The 14,550-nt window shown below is 47.7% G+C and overlaps 1 protein-coding gene across 3 annotated transcripts in view; it reads left to right on the forward strand.

Moving 5' to 3' along the window:
* SIPA1L1 (signal induced proliferation associated 1 like 1) overlaps positions 1–14,550 on the forward strand; it is a 681,304-nt gene that overhangs the window by 428,417 nt on the left and 238,337 nt on the right. The window lies entirely within an intron of this gene.

Raw genomic sequence — 14,550 nt, forward strand, 5'->3', positions numbered from 1 at the left:
ACCCGGCTTCAGTAGTGTTATAACCACTGACTGTTTTGTAGATTTAAGAAGGCTTCCTGACTCTCTATCCGCATTAAACTGGTCCACAAGTTTTGGTTCCAATTCTTCCATATGTTTATCAAAAAACTCGTCAGGGAGTCCGTCAGATCTCAGTGTCTTCCTTCTGGCTAAATCCTTAATTGTCACCCAAACTTCTTTTGTACAGATGTCATTCCCCAGCTCCTCAGCTTCTTCTTGTGTCAGGGTGTGCAGGGGCACTGGTATCAAATAGGTCTCAAGCGCACTCTGTCGTGGTCAGTGGAGCTCAATATACCTTCGTATAGTAATTGAGAAAGTGCTGATTAATCTCTTCCTGTCTGTATAACTTGGTTGCTATGTCAGTTGTAATTTCTACGATCACTGATCCCCGCTTAGCTGGGTTAGTCAACCATGCCAACACGGTGCCCGTGCAGTCTCGCTCTGCATGTGCCTTGATCATATAGCATTTATAATCAAAGCATCTGACTAGTTCCACTTGGCTTGACACTTCCTCCCTGCATACCAGTAGTCTCGGTTGCAAATCTGGTCACCCTGGTCTTTTGTTGTTCTATTTCTCGCAGTGCTAACTCAGCCGTCCGGACCTCTTGCAAAAGTGTGCTTCTAACTCCCATTGTTTCTCTATACACTTTCCCCTAATTACCACTTTAAAAGCAACCCGTTCTACCTGTAGGGAAGTGGCCATGTTGCTATTGTCTGCGAAGTATTGCCAAATTTTGCCTCTGAATATTTCTTAGTAGTGTGGATCTTCCAGAGTTTCAGGTTTGCATCGCCATGCTGGAATGCTCGGTCTTGTGGGCTCCTATTTTAGATGTAATAGTACTGGGTTGTGGTCTGAGATAGTTGCGTCAAATATTCAGCGTCGTGGTCTGTAGTGCATAAGAAGGTGTCTAAGCAAATATGCAGTTCATGCAGGGCTTAAAAAAAGAATCTCTCATTTGTGGGTTTACCCGCCTACAAGTGTCTATCAATCCCCACTTAGTCTGCCATTTCATGAAGGCACGAGCCGTTGAGGTAACAGGAGCATATCTCAGTGCGACCTGTCTAGCTCTTTAGCTGTCAAGTGTGTCTCTTGCAATAGCGCAATATGTATTCATCTCCTGTTTAAGTAGGAGGATATTTTATATCTTTTCGTCATCGTGTGCATCCCCCTAATGTTCCACGTAATGATTTTATACGTCACGGGGTAGACCATCGTATCACCTTACAGCCTCCCTCCCACAGTACGCACATCTCTTTGGTGACCCCAATGAACATGCTCTCTCGGTACGAACCCTTTGGGCTCCACTGACAGTCACTCAGGCAACCTGCAAGAAACTTTTATCTCAACTTCCACACCCCAGGACGAGCAGGCAACAGCCCCCGATCCAAACTTGCACACATTGCTTAACCATACGCAGGCGTACCCATGTCCAACTCTAAGACGATGAGGCTGTTCAATGCCCCACAACAGTCTGAGAAAAGGATATAGACCTAGACATGTGGGGTGGAACATCTGCAACATTAGACAGTGTCCAACTGTAGGTCTTCAACACCAGCTGCTGAGCACTTCGAATAAGTTCATCGGATGTCCCTGGGGTTACTTTGGGCTAGGTCACACTCGAAGCCACAGATTCTCTGGACCCCTGATCGGAGTCAGTTTCTCTGGTCTTTGTCTCACTATCAACGGGTAGGGGTCCTGTTCTATAGTTGCACAAGAAGGCCTCCTCCTCCATGGCCTTCCGCCATTCTTGTTGAACTTCCTCTGAGGTGGGGACTACTGTGTTTCGAAATCTAGGTCTACTTTGTGATCTGGATCTCTGTAGGCGTCCACCTCATGAGGCCTGGCTGGTACCAGGCTGCGAGTGATGATCCAGCCAATTCCTCACTTCCTGTGAGGGTCTGAAAGAATTGCGTGACCTCTCCTGCCTCTGCTCTGTTAGCTGGAAGAATCATTGCATGCGCCATGCCCAGTTGTCTACCTTCCAGTAAGGTAACGACACAGTTTGCAATTATATTTTTGCCTTTATAGAAAGGAATACATTTAATGTAAGTGTGGTATTTGATCAAACGCGGGAGCAGGATTGTAGGAAAACAGTTAGGGTTTATTTTCATTTAAAGAGAAAAAAGGGCTCAACAAAATAATATATACGTTCAGGTGCTCACATAAGTGGAAAGGTGCGTATTGTGACTAAGTGAGGAGTGACATAAAAGCATAACATCACATTGACAACATGGAGGGGTCCCAATTTAACTATATACAATGGATGGGGTCCCAGTTGTAGGGGTCGACGACGTTTTGATCTTTATCTTAGTTAAGATCTTCTTCAGGACAAAGTGTGAGCAATCTGAATCGAGTAGAGCAGAAGAATGTCACCTAATGGCTTATTTGGTTTTCCAAGTACAGTATTTGGTGCCTGCATGCTCCCAGCGATTACACTTAACCATTTGTAGAGGTACACTTAATTTATATCAGGGATTACTAATGTATTTAGAGGTAGGCCAGCCAGTGCTGGAAAGGTGGCGCGCGGGTTTTGGGTACTGGGGCCTGGGTGGGCTTAAGTTGCACGGAGCGGGTTTATGGCACTTAGCACTTATGGATAAGACGAATAAGAAGAAGGGATGAGTCTTGTTTGTGTGTTGGTTCACTGATTTGCATCGGACAGGTGTATCTGTTGTAGGGGAAGGGAGGTTAAGTGGGTTATAACCTAAGTCGATACTGGGTTGGTTTGAGAAGTGCAGGAACAATTGTCCAGGTGCACTTACGTTGCACTTGGAGAGAGAATTTAGCAAAGGATGAGTCTTGTGCTTCGTATTGTTACTGCCAATGTGACGACCAATCGTGGGTTTGCTGGCGGTAAAAGGAAGGTAGGTGAGTTAAGATCCTACTTAGGAGGCTGCAGCTAGGTATGCAGTGTTAATAGCACTGAAGACTCACGTTTGCGCCGGGTGAATAGGCGTGTTGCTTGGCGTGGAGTCGAGGAGTCTGCAAGTTCGTATAAATGGGTGTAATTGGCAATAATCAAGCACAGTGTCTTATGAATGAGTTTCTTGTGATGCTTGAAAAGGGAACCGGATCGTCCTTACTCAAGGGGTTGGCGCTTGTGATTGAGCGCGGTGTCCAATCACGAGTATGCCGGGAAATCCGGACGGGTGCTGCGAGCATTCATGTGGACGCCTTCTTTCTTGTCAAGTCACAGATTCTAAAATCAAAACGTTATGGCGTTACGTAAACACACACTTGTCAGTCGTATGTTGCTTGAAAAAAGGGGGTAGGAGTTGTTTTTGGGTAAAAACACGCTTACTAGTGGAGTAGGTGCTTGTAAATGAGCGCTGTCTCTCTTCAGGAGTTAACGGAGATCAGGGCAGGGAGCCGCGCGGATTCCGGTGGGCGTCTTATTCTGGTTCAGGGCAGGTTCTCTTTCCGTGTTTCTAAAGACAAACCGTTGTGGCAGTTAAAACGAGGTATTAAAAATGTGTGGTATAGCGAACGAAGGCGCCTGAGCCTAGGTGAACGAGGGCTAATACCTGGCGTGTTATAACAGCACTTCAATCACATAGTGCGAGCCTAACCGCTCGTGCTTATAATACAAACATTGGAGGGGCTCGGGCGAGGAAAAATTCGGAGATTATACCTGGCGCTTTCAAGTGCAATTGCATCAGGCGCCTACTCCACTAGTAAAAGTGTTTTTACCCAAAAACAACCCCACCACCATATCTTGAAATGCTGTCCAGAAGCCTGCTTCCAAGTTGGTTTTAGCGTGGGCCGCTCCAGTCTCCGAGGGAAACAATGATCAGCTCGGCTCTCCAGCTATTTGCATAACAGTATGTGGTGAGTCACCAAAACCCCTTCTGCAGTCACTAATGTGTCACTGCTCATGTACAGGCAGCATCTTGGGAGGCAGGTCTCATAGGTGCCATAAATTGCAGCCAATGGGAGACTTGGGGGGTGGGGGCAGGGGAGGGTGATCAAGTAGTAGTGCTTTCCCCGCTTGTTAATAAGTCATAGTGCAACACCCTCTCACTGGGAAGTGTCACGAGCCACAGAGGGCTCAAAAAAGCAATCAAGGTCACTTACGCTGGCTGCGACTCAGGCCTGTGTCTGTCTAGCACGGTGCAACCACAGCGCCTCTGGCCTGGTTGCCCCCTAGCTCCTCAGCGCTCCTGCTCCAGGGACCCTTGCAGTGACACCTCCTCTCCGACGCCGTGAGCGGCGCCCCAGCCGCCGCAGGGCCGCCCGCTGAAACCGATCCCGCTTTCCCGCCGCTTCCTGCCTAAGGACCCGCCCCCTCGCCAGTCCATTGGTGGACGCGACCCCGCCTCCCAGCTGACCCGCCCTCCCGGCTACCCTCTTATGACGCCCCCTCAGCGACCGCGCGCAGCGGACGCGCGCAGCGGGAGCACCGAATGAGCGCCGAAGGTGCGCCAAAGGTAAGCCCGTCTGCGCCTGGCCCGCGCCCAGCGCCAGGACCCCTGGCCCCCGCAGACCCCAGCCCACCCGCCGGACGTACGACGCCGCCACCCTCAACGCACTCAACGCCGGCCGAACCCCTGGATGCTACCGAGCCACCCCGAGACGCACCCACGGACCCTTCATCTGCCAGTCCTGCAAGTTCTCCTGCATCCGGACCTGCACTGCACCAGCATCCACCAAGCAGAGCACCAGCAGCACCCACCTGAAGTGCATCCTGCTCAACACCCGCTCCGTCCACAGACACGCCGTCGAGCTCTGGAACCTGCTCGACACCACAGCCCCAGACGTCGCCTTCCTCACGGAAACCTGGATGAACGCCTCCTCAGCGCCCGACATCGCCATCGCCATCCCGGACGGCTACAAAATCATCCGGAGGGACCGCGGCAACCAGACAGGAGGAGGCATCACCATCATCCACAGGAACACCATCCGCATCACGACCAACACCGATGACACCATCGCACCCGCCGAACACCTGCACTTCCAGATCCACGTCAACCCCAAGACCACCCTCAGAGGCAGCCTCATCTACAGACCCCCGGGACCACGCACACAATTCAGCGAGGACATCGCCGACTTCATCAGCCCGCTCGCCCTCCCCTCAGCCGACTACATCCTCCTCGGGGACCTCAACTTCCACCTGGAGAACAACAACGACCGCAACACCACCACCCTGCTGGACAACCTCGCAAACCTGGGACTCAAGCAGCTGGTGACCACCCCCACCCACTACGCCGGACACACACTCGACCCGATCTTCTCTTCCAGCAAGGACATCGCCTTCAGCCACGCCTCGGGACTCCCATGGACGGACCACAGCTGCGTCCACTTCAGCTTCAGAAGGACCACGCTCCACCATCACCAGCAACAGGCTGCCCGCAGAAGCTGGAAGAAGATCACTGTAGACCAGCTCACCACGTCCTTGAGCAAGAACCCTCCCACCAGCACAACGAACCCCAGTCAAGCAGCCACCAACCTCACGAAATGGATCAGCGACTGCGCAGACGAACTCGCCCCGCTGAAGACCCCGCCGAGCCGACCCGGCAGCAAGAAAGCCCCATGGTTTAACGTGGAACTCAAGAGCTCCAAGAAGAACTGCAGAGCACTCGAGAAAACCTGGCGCACTGACCCAACACCGGACAACATGACTGCCCTCAAGCTCGCCACCCGAAAACACCACCAGCTGATCCGCGCCACCAAGAAAACTGCATTCAAGGAACGACTGGACAACAACGCACACAACAGCAAGGAACTCTTCAACATCGTGAAAGAGCTCTCCAACCCCAACACCGGAAACAACGACATCACCCCTTCGCAAGACCTCTGCAACTCCCTCGCCTCCTACTTCCACAACAAGATCGCGGACATACACAACAGCTTCAGCACTCAACCGACGCACGCCACGACCGAACCACCGCCCCCCACCACCACCCTCCGCGCCTGGACCCCGATCAGCACTGAAGACACCATCCGCACGATGAACTCCATCCACTCCGGATCTCCGACAGACCCCTGCCCGCACCACGTCTTCAACAAGGCCGACACTGTCATCGCACCCCACCTGCGGGACATCATCAACACCTCCTTCGACATCGCCACCTTCCCGGAGAGCTGGAAGCACGCCGAACTCAGCGCTCTACGCAAGAAACCATCAGCAGACCCTACCGACCTCAAGAATTACCGCCCCATCTCGCTGCTCCCGTTTCCGGCCAAAGTCATCGAGAAGACCGTCAACAAGCAACTGGCCGCCTTCCTCGAGACGAACGGCTCCCTCGACCTCTCGCAGTCTGGCTTCCGAGCCAACCACAGCACCGAGACCGCCCTGATCGCAGCCACAGACGACATCCGAGCCCTGCTCGACAAGGGAGAAACAGCGGCCCTCATCCTCCTGGACCTCTCCGCGGCCTTCGACACTGTCTGCCACCGCACCCTAGTACAGCGCCTCAGCAACGTCGGAATCCAGGAGAAGGCACTGGAGTGGATCACCTCCTTCCTCACCGGAAGGACACAGAGAGTCCGCCTCCCCCCGTTCAGATCGGAGGCCACCGAAGTCATCTGCGGCGTCCCTCAAGGCTCCTCGCTCAGCCCAACTCTCTTCAATGTCTACATGAGCCCCCTCGCAGCCATCGCACGCCAGCACAACCTGAACATCATCTCCTACGCCGACGACACCCAGCTGATCCTCTCCCTCACCAACGACCCCGCCACCGCCAGAACCAACCTGCACGAAGGGATGACAGAAGTAGCCAAATGGATGTCGAACAGCCGCCTGAAACTGAACTCAGACAAGACTGAAGTCCTCATCCTGGGATCCTCACCCTCCGCCTGGGACGACTCCTGGTGGCCCCCCGCCCTGGGCAGCGCACCCAAACCAACTGACCACGCACGCAACCTGGGCTTCATCCTGGACTCCTCCCTCTCCATGACCAGACAAGTCAACGCCGTCTCCTCGTCGTGCTTCCACATCCTGCGAATGCTACGCAAGATCTTCCGATGGATCCCCACCGAGACCAGGAAGACGGTCACCCAGGCCCTCGTCACCAGCCGTATGGACTACGGCAACTCCCTCAACGCCGGAACCACCGCCAAACTCCAGAAGAGACTCCAGCGGATCCAGAACACCTCAGCACGACTCATCCTGGACATCCCCCGCCGCAGCCACATCTCCGGACACCTGAGAGACCTGCACTGGCTCCCGGTCAACAAGAGAATCACCTTCCGGCTCCTCACCCACGCACACAAAGCCTTACACAACCAAGGACCAGGATACCTCACAGCCGCCTCAACTTCTACGCTCCCACGCGCCAGCTTCGATCGACCAGCCACGCCCTCGCCGCCGTCCCCCGCATCCGAAGAGCCACCACAGGAGGAAGGTCCTTCACCTACCTGGCCGCCAAGACTTGGAACTCCCTTCCGACCCACCTCCGCCTGACCCAGGACCACCTCGCCTTCAGGAAGCAGCTCAAGACCTGGCTATTCGAGCAGTAGCGGACCCCCCCGCCCCCCAGCGCCTTGAGACCCTCCGGGTGAGTAGTGCGCTATACAAATGCCCAGATAGATAGATAGATAGATAGATAGATAGATGCAACTGGTGGGGGGAGAAGTGAAGGCAGGAGCGATGTAGGGGGTGTGGTGCAATGGGGCCACTGTGGGTGGAATGCTGCGCCACTGAACCCAACAGTTCTTTCTCCTCGACCACTCACTGTTAGTTGGAGCCAGGCCTCTACAGCACCTGTTGATTGCACATGGACCGCAGCCCGGCTCCCTTCAGCTGGTCAGGCCGATTGCCGGTCCCACAGGCCGCCATCTCGCAGCACTGCGCCGTCTGAAGCCCTGCACTTTCAGCTGGGTAGGTCAACTCCAAGCTCCTCTGCGATTTTGGCTGCCACCGCAGTAACAGTCGTGCCTCTCAATTTCTCGCGGCCTTCATCTGTCAGGTGCTCTCCGTAGTCCTGCCTCCCAGAACCCTAGACACTGCCTAGCCAGGATACCGTTGGGCCAACGCCTGTATTCTGGCTCTGCACCACAGCCCCCCAGGCCTTGCCACAGCCTGGCATACCTCCCGGCTCTCTGGTCTGGGTCTCCGCCGCACCAGGCCTCAGTTGGTTCGCGCTGGTAGCGCTGGAGGAGGCTCGTCGCCTCCAATCTCAACTCGCAACTCCATGGGCACCAGGACGGGACTCTGTAGCACTCCGCCAGGCAGACCCCAAAGTAGGGGAGCAGGTCACCCCTGCTAAGGAGCTCCACTCATTTTCCCAGATCTGTTCTTGCGGTCACCATTTTGGGGCCTGATGTCTTTCCGCTTCGACCCTTAGCCATAAAGGCAGGAATCAGTTGCAGTCGCCTTACTCCACTCCTCATCCAGGCGCTGATGTTAGTAGGGAGTGCCTGTCACACTTTGAGTTTCTCCTGGGACGTTTATTAATTTCAGAATTAGATTGGATGTGAATCTATTGGCGGCAGCACCACTTTGTGCTTCCTACGCTTACGTCAGGCCACACGTCCAACTTTGAACTACATGTTAGCCAAATTCAATCTGAACATTGTTGATTAGAGTCTCACTCTATATGTATCTCCTCTCCCAATATGTATTGGTAGGGGCGCCTTGACAATAATAGATCATATCGTCTCTTTATCGAACTCTTTAATAACTTGTCAAGCTTCAGACTAAGGAAAGCTGTAATAGTTACTATAATCCTTTGATATTAACTTCATTAATTGCATTACGCCAGGAACCTATGGTGGTGAGTGTTCTGTAGACCGAAATAAATGGGATTAGGATGAAATGGTCAGGAGTTAATGCAGACTTTTTTTGCTTGTATTATATTTAGAACTTGTAATCAGATTATTACGATCTGCTTAGACTCTGCTACAGATTATCTTTCTGTGAAACAAGCTCATGTAAATCTATTGAGAGCTATTAACTTGTTGCTAATGAAACCTTGACAAGGTAATATCCGGGATCCCAAAGGATGGCTGCATAAGACATGTATAATAACTGCTAATAGAAATTTGAAAAAGGCCCTTCGTACAAAACAAAGGCATAGGATACAAATCCATTTACTTAGATCAAAATACAAGCAACCTCTTTCAGTTAGGAATTGGCAGTTACAAGAAGCATGGTCTAAATTATTTTAGGCTGCCAATAATAATAATTTTATTTTGTTCTGTAAAACAGTAAATGCTCTTTTTTTTAACGAGGCAAAGTGCTCCCTTCAATAGATTCCTTGATAACTTCACAAAACTAGATTGATCATTTTACTATTATTTTCAATCCCTTAATGCGGAAACTATTTTACCTCATATTGATTTGTTCCTCTTGCAGACTAAGTTTGTATTTACAATTAAGGAAGTTAAAGTAAAACTTAAAATAAATGCACTAATGAAAAGGCCTCTGGCCCACACTGTATCTGGGTAGACATATACAAACATCATTTTAAAGTCCGGGCTCTAGTTTCAACTATGGTTTTGAATGGAGCAGGGGCAGGTTTCCATCCTCCATCATGGTCAGAGGCAGTAATAATTCCCATTTTTAATAAGTGTAACAAAAAAATTCATCTTATTAGCATCCAGTATCCCTTCTTGACTCCTTGGCCAAGCCATTGGGGAGTCTTATTCTGGAGAGGCTAGAGCTCTGGGTAGAAAAACTATTTATATTAAGTCCGGCTCAGTTTGGTTTCAGGAAGGGAATGGGAACTGTAAAGCAGGCACTGAATCTTACTCTGTTAATAGGAACATACATGAAGGTGTTACTCTGTATCTTTGTGTCAAGCATCTGAGCAGCACATTTGACTTGGTTAATTATTAAAAGCTTTGGACCACCATGAGATCATTAAAAGTGTCTGAGGAATTTATTATTTTACTTGCCAGGATGTGCGCAAATGTAATTGTGAGGGTATTCTGTGACCCCCTAAGGGCAGGGATATTGCTATTGGTAAATGCCTACTTACCAGTCCCATGGTGCACTCGCTTCGGAGTCAGAGAATGTAGGATTACTGCCAAAGCTCACCCCAAACGAAGGGGGGCAGTGACCCGAAATAGATTTGACATTTGTACATTTTTGCATGAAAATCTTAATCTTCAATGGATATGATTAAACTTTGTAAATTTTGGTGTACGATCACAATTGTGGAAATTGCAAGAATGGCAATTAAGCAATAAAACTCCTTTTGGTTAAATGTTTGGATGAATTGAGGTTTAATCATTGTCAACCCTATTTTGACAGCTGTGGATTCGTGTCCTGGGACTTGGAGAGTAGGTTTTTACCACTAGCGAGATCATTGTCATAACTTGTGTTCTGAGGACAGGGAACGCTCCGGGACGAGCACGTCAGCAGTATACGTTTTTGATACCCATATAACTTAGAACAGAGTGCATGTTTTACTGATTTAGACTTCACAGTAGGGGAGCGCACACCACCTTTTGGGATAAAGTGGGGTTTAAGGCAGGCTTATGTACTGGCACCCTTGCTCTTCTCCCTTCATATCAATGAGGTGGATGCAGAACTCCAGGTACTTCTGATTGCCTTAACGTGGGGTATCTTAAGGTTCCTGGCTTACTATATCCAGATGTTGCTGTTTTACTTTTGCAAACAGCAAATGATTGCAAAAGATTGACTCTTTCACTGCATATATGGGGACAGATACCTAAAGTTTAACATGAAGAAATGTTTTCCAGTGGTCACGAATAAGGAAGTTCTAAGACTCGTCCATACCACATACATGGAGTGCATGTAACAAGAATCTCGACATTCTCATGCCTGGGAATTCAGTTCTCTGGCTCGGATATGTGGTCCAACCATAGAAGTTAGTCCATGTCAGTACAAACCTAATAAAATCAAAGGAACGAGTTTTTAGATTTGTTTCTAACTGAGGGTCTAAACTATTAAGAGAAATGTTGGCCAGGTCACATGTTTCATACTATAAGGATGTTAGGATCCATCGAGTACCAGTGCTTTAAGCAGCGAGGCTTTGGAAAAGAAAGATATGTGGCAACAAGTTCTGAAAGGTACGTGTTAAAAGGAAGTTAGATCTGGCCTGATATATGGGGCAACATGAAGGAGGCTTAATGGTTTAGGTACGGTAACGATGTGACGAGGGGGATTGTTTAAACTCGAGTGGGTTTTTCACAACTGAGCCTGAAGTAAGGGTGTTTTTCAAGCAGAGGTGTGGTATTAATATGCATAATGGTTTAGCGGGAAAGCGCAGTATCTAGGGGTCTGAAGTCATGATTTAATTGTAATATCTTTTCATTGTAGCGAACCCTTGAAGAAGGATTTTTAAACAGTCCGAAATGCATTGGGTATTATGCAACTTGCTACTAAGGATGTATTTATGTATTCTAACGTGTACAGAAAAAGGCTTGGTTGAGCATATCTGGAACATGAGAAGCAAAGAAATGCATAACCATCTCACGTGTGAAAGAAAATCTAATAATAAATGAAGCATTTTGAACATGCTCGAGTTTCTCGATCACTTTGTGCCATAAATGAAAATATTGCATTATCAATTGGGATGATCCCACCCTAAAGCTGTGCACCGGGACAAGCAGTGAAACTTCGCTACTGTTATTCAGCACATTTTTCAAGGCGTGACACGAGGGTAGATCACGCATCCCGGCAGCACGCTAACAAGACCAAAGATGGATAATTAAGTTTAAACGGAAGATTTTGGTGTGCCCGGCAATCTCTTTTCATGGGGCCATATATAAAAGCATGTGTCTTGCTTGGGCTTTATATGGGGCAGGCCTTTGGGGTTTTGGTGAAAATATGAAAGAAAGAAATGGGAAGAAAATACGTTCCTTAGGTGATTATTACCCTTGCCACAATCAACTTCTGAGTCCCTTATCCCCGAGGAGCTGGCTATGTCTCATATTGAAAATACTGTGTGTAGAATCAGCTCTACAGCAGGTGGTGTGGTCTAAACTAGAGACATTGTAAAAGCATGTCTCATTTTGGAACCATGCCTGTGAGATCACCTGGCTTTAATACATTCAAGCCCTTATTAAACAAGCCGGAAGATTGCAGTATTTTACAAATGTCAACAACCGTAACCCGCTACTCAAAAAAAAAATGTAAAGCTATCACTTATTGAAAGAAGAGATCAGGAGAGAGCGGGTTTGAAGTGGAATGTACCATCTCTTAAATACATTCTTCCTATTGAATATTCATACGGAATCAAATCATATATTCTTAATGTCTTGAATTTGTACCAAAGATTTATTCTAACGGGGTTACCATTAGGCCTTGTACATCATATTGTTGCTTTCCCTAAAATGAGACAATGGAACAAGGAAAATCTCCCATGCGTCTGTGATGGAACATCATTACAAACTACGTTGCACTTTGTTCTATTTTGTAAATTTTATTTGAAGCTAAGACCGCGTTATTTAAAACCACATATTGGTATGTAATGCTGCAGTAAGCTACGTATTGCATGCAATCCAAATTAGAAAATGTTTAACTCATCTGTAGAATATGAATTTTGAATCACTTGATGTCTTATGTTTTCAGTTTTTTTGTATTGTGAAAATAGCTTTTAATCACTTTCTTGTTCTTTAATGGTTTATTTATTTATAAATAGAGTAGAGAGTGAATAAATTGACTTGTCTTGCCTTTGTGTTCTGTTTTAAAAATGTGTTTGTAATGTTACACACTGCTCATTTTAAGCAAGATTAATATAGTAGAGGTAACTAACAGGAAAGTTAAATGTTTGTTCATTCAGATGCAACTCACATTTGTCTAGTGAATGCAGGACAGCAGAGAGAAATATTCAGGATCCTACTACTCAAGATCTTTGATTAGTAGCTATTTCCGTCAGATAAAGTTCATTGTCCTTATAAGCATGAGTCAGTAGGTGTACCAAGAGTTCACTTTAATTTGTAATAGGTTTGTTGGAGTTGCTTGGGTATAAATGCCTTGGTAGGGCTCTAAATCGGCCTTCGACTTCTTCACTCACCCACCTCCTCAGGTTCAGTAATGTGCACAAAGCATATACCTGGTTCTTAATAGTCTAGTAAATGGTCATAATTAAAAAAAGTATGCTGTATTGGCAAAGGAAATCGTGTGATCATAGACAGGATTGGTACTACTAAATGATGGCTTCTTTCACAGAGGCAGCTCATACACTTGACGTTGAGGACTTCTTGAAAGAAAGTGCTAACATCTCATCCAAGGGTCACAGTTGCGCTTTTAAATGCTTGCATATGGCGACTAAGGAGAAGGAAAAAGTATGCAAACTATTAAAAATTAAACTAAATTTATGGTTTTATCACATTGTGAAATAGTGCAACCACTGGCCTTTCTTCTTAACTGGCTATTGCAAAACCAGTGACTTCAGTCCAAACACCTTTCTTAGTGTTGTACCTGGTTACATTTTTTTTGCTCCATCCCATGCTTCCTGTAGAAAGTGGTATCTTTCTTCCTTTCTCATCACCCAACCAAATGGGAAGAATGGCTGTGTAGACTGGTTTCTATGTGTGCAATGTCTTACCATATCAACAGCACATGACCGTGAAGAGTGGATGATCAGCTCTTTGTGGGCTTTGCCAGAGTCCAGACAGTCAAGGTGGTGACCAAGTGCCGTATTTCTGTTGGAGTACCGTTTGTTTCAAAATCTACTATGCCTTTACCAAGAGTCCTGTTAATTATAATATAAATTCAGGAGCACAAAGACCAGGGTGCGAAAGAAAAAAGTTCAACAAATGTTCTGAAATTGAGGTACTTGAGTGCTCTGAAACATGACTATTGAGGTGTTAGGTTACCCCACTCCTCTGTTACCTTTTCGTGACATGCGTAACAACTGTGGCCCTAGGCTGATTTCTTTTCCCTAACAGTACTGACCACCAGTTCTGGATCTGTCTAGATGCTGGGTTCTCTGTAAATTCTAGACCATAAGGCTAGATAGACTATGTTCTGTTTTAATCCAGCCCTGCAAAGCCCAAAACACAGGTGACACTCACTTTATGGTCATTACGGTAAGATGTCTCATTTCCGAAAGGGTCCGACAACTCCAGCAGGTAGTTATTGAGATGAAAGGTAAAGCGAGCACTTGCTGCTTCAACACATTGAGTGTCTCTGCATGAATGTACATATATATTTTAAATTAAATACTGATTTATATACAGAACTTAGATCCTGTAAATTATATTTGTTAGCTGGAATTTCAGCAAGACAGAGGAATTCTTGAATCACTTACATTTTCAGTTGCATTGCAACATTGTTATATTAAGGAAGATGTCTTTGTGTTTTTTTGTTTTGAGTATCCCAAACTTTTCACAGAACCTACTGCTTTCATAAACCTCCCAACATTCACAACCGGCTCCGACAGGTAGTAGGGACGGCAGGAATCTGTATAAATGCTGTAATCGGTCTCGCTGCCTTCCCCGCCTCTCAAGCTTCCACCCTCCCACTTTTCGGGGGCGTGGTTGCTTAGAATTTGTTGATGAACTTTTAAGTTGGTAAGCTGTTGTAGAATTTATTTCATGGTTGATGAAATTATGGTCTGGGTTACCATATTTGTTTGACCCAGTTCAAATGTGGCTCTGTCCTGGCCTGGCTGTTC

Source organism: Lissotriton helveticus, chromosome 9, assembly GCF_964261635.1.
Source record: "Lissotriton helveticus chromosome 9, aLisHel1.1, whole genome shotgun sequence".
NCBI lineage: Eukaryota > Metazoa > Chordata > Amphibia > Caudata > Salamandridae > Lissotriton > Lissotriton helveticus.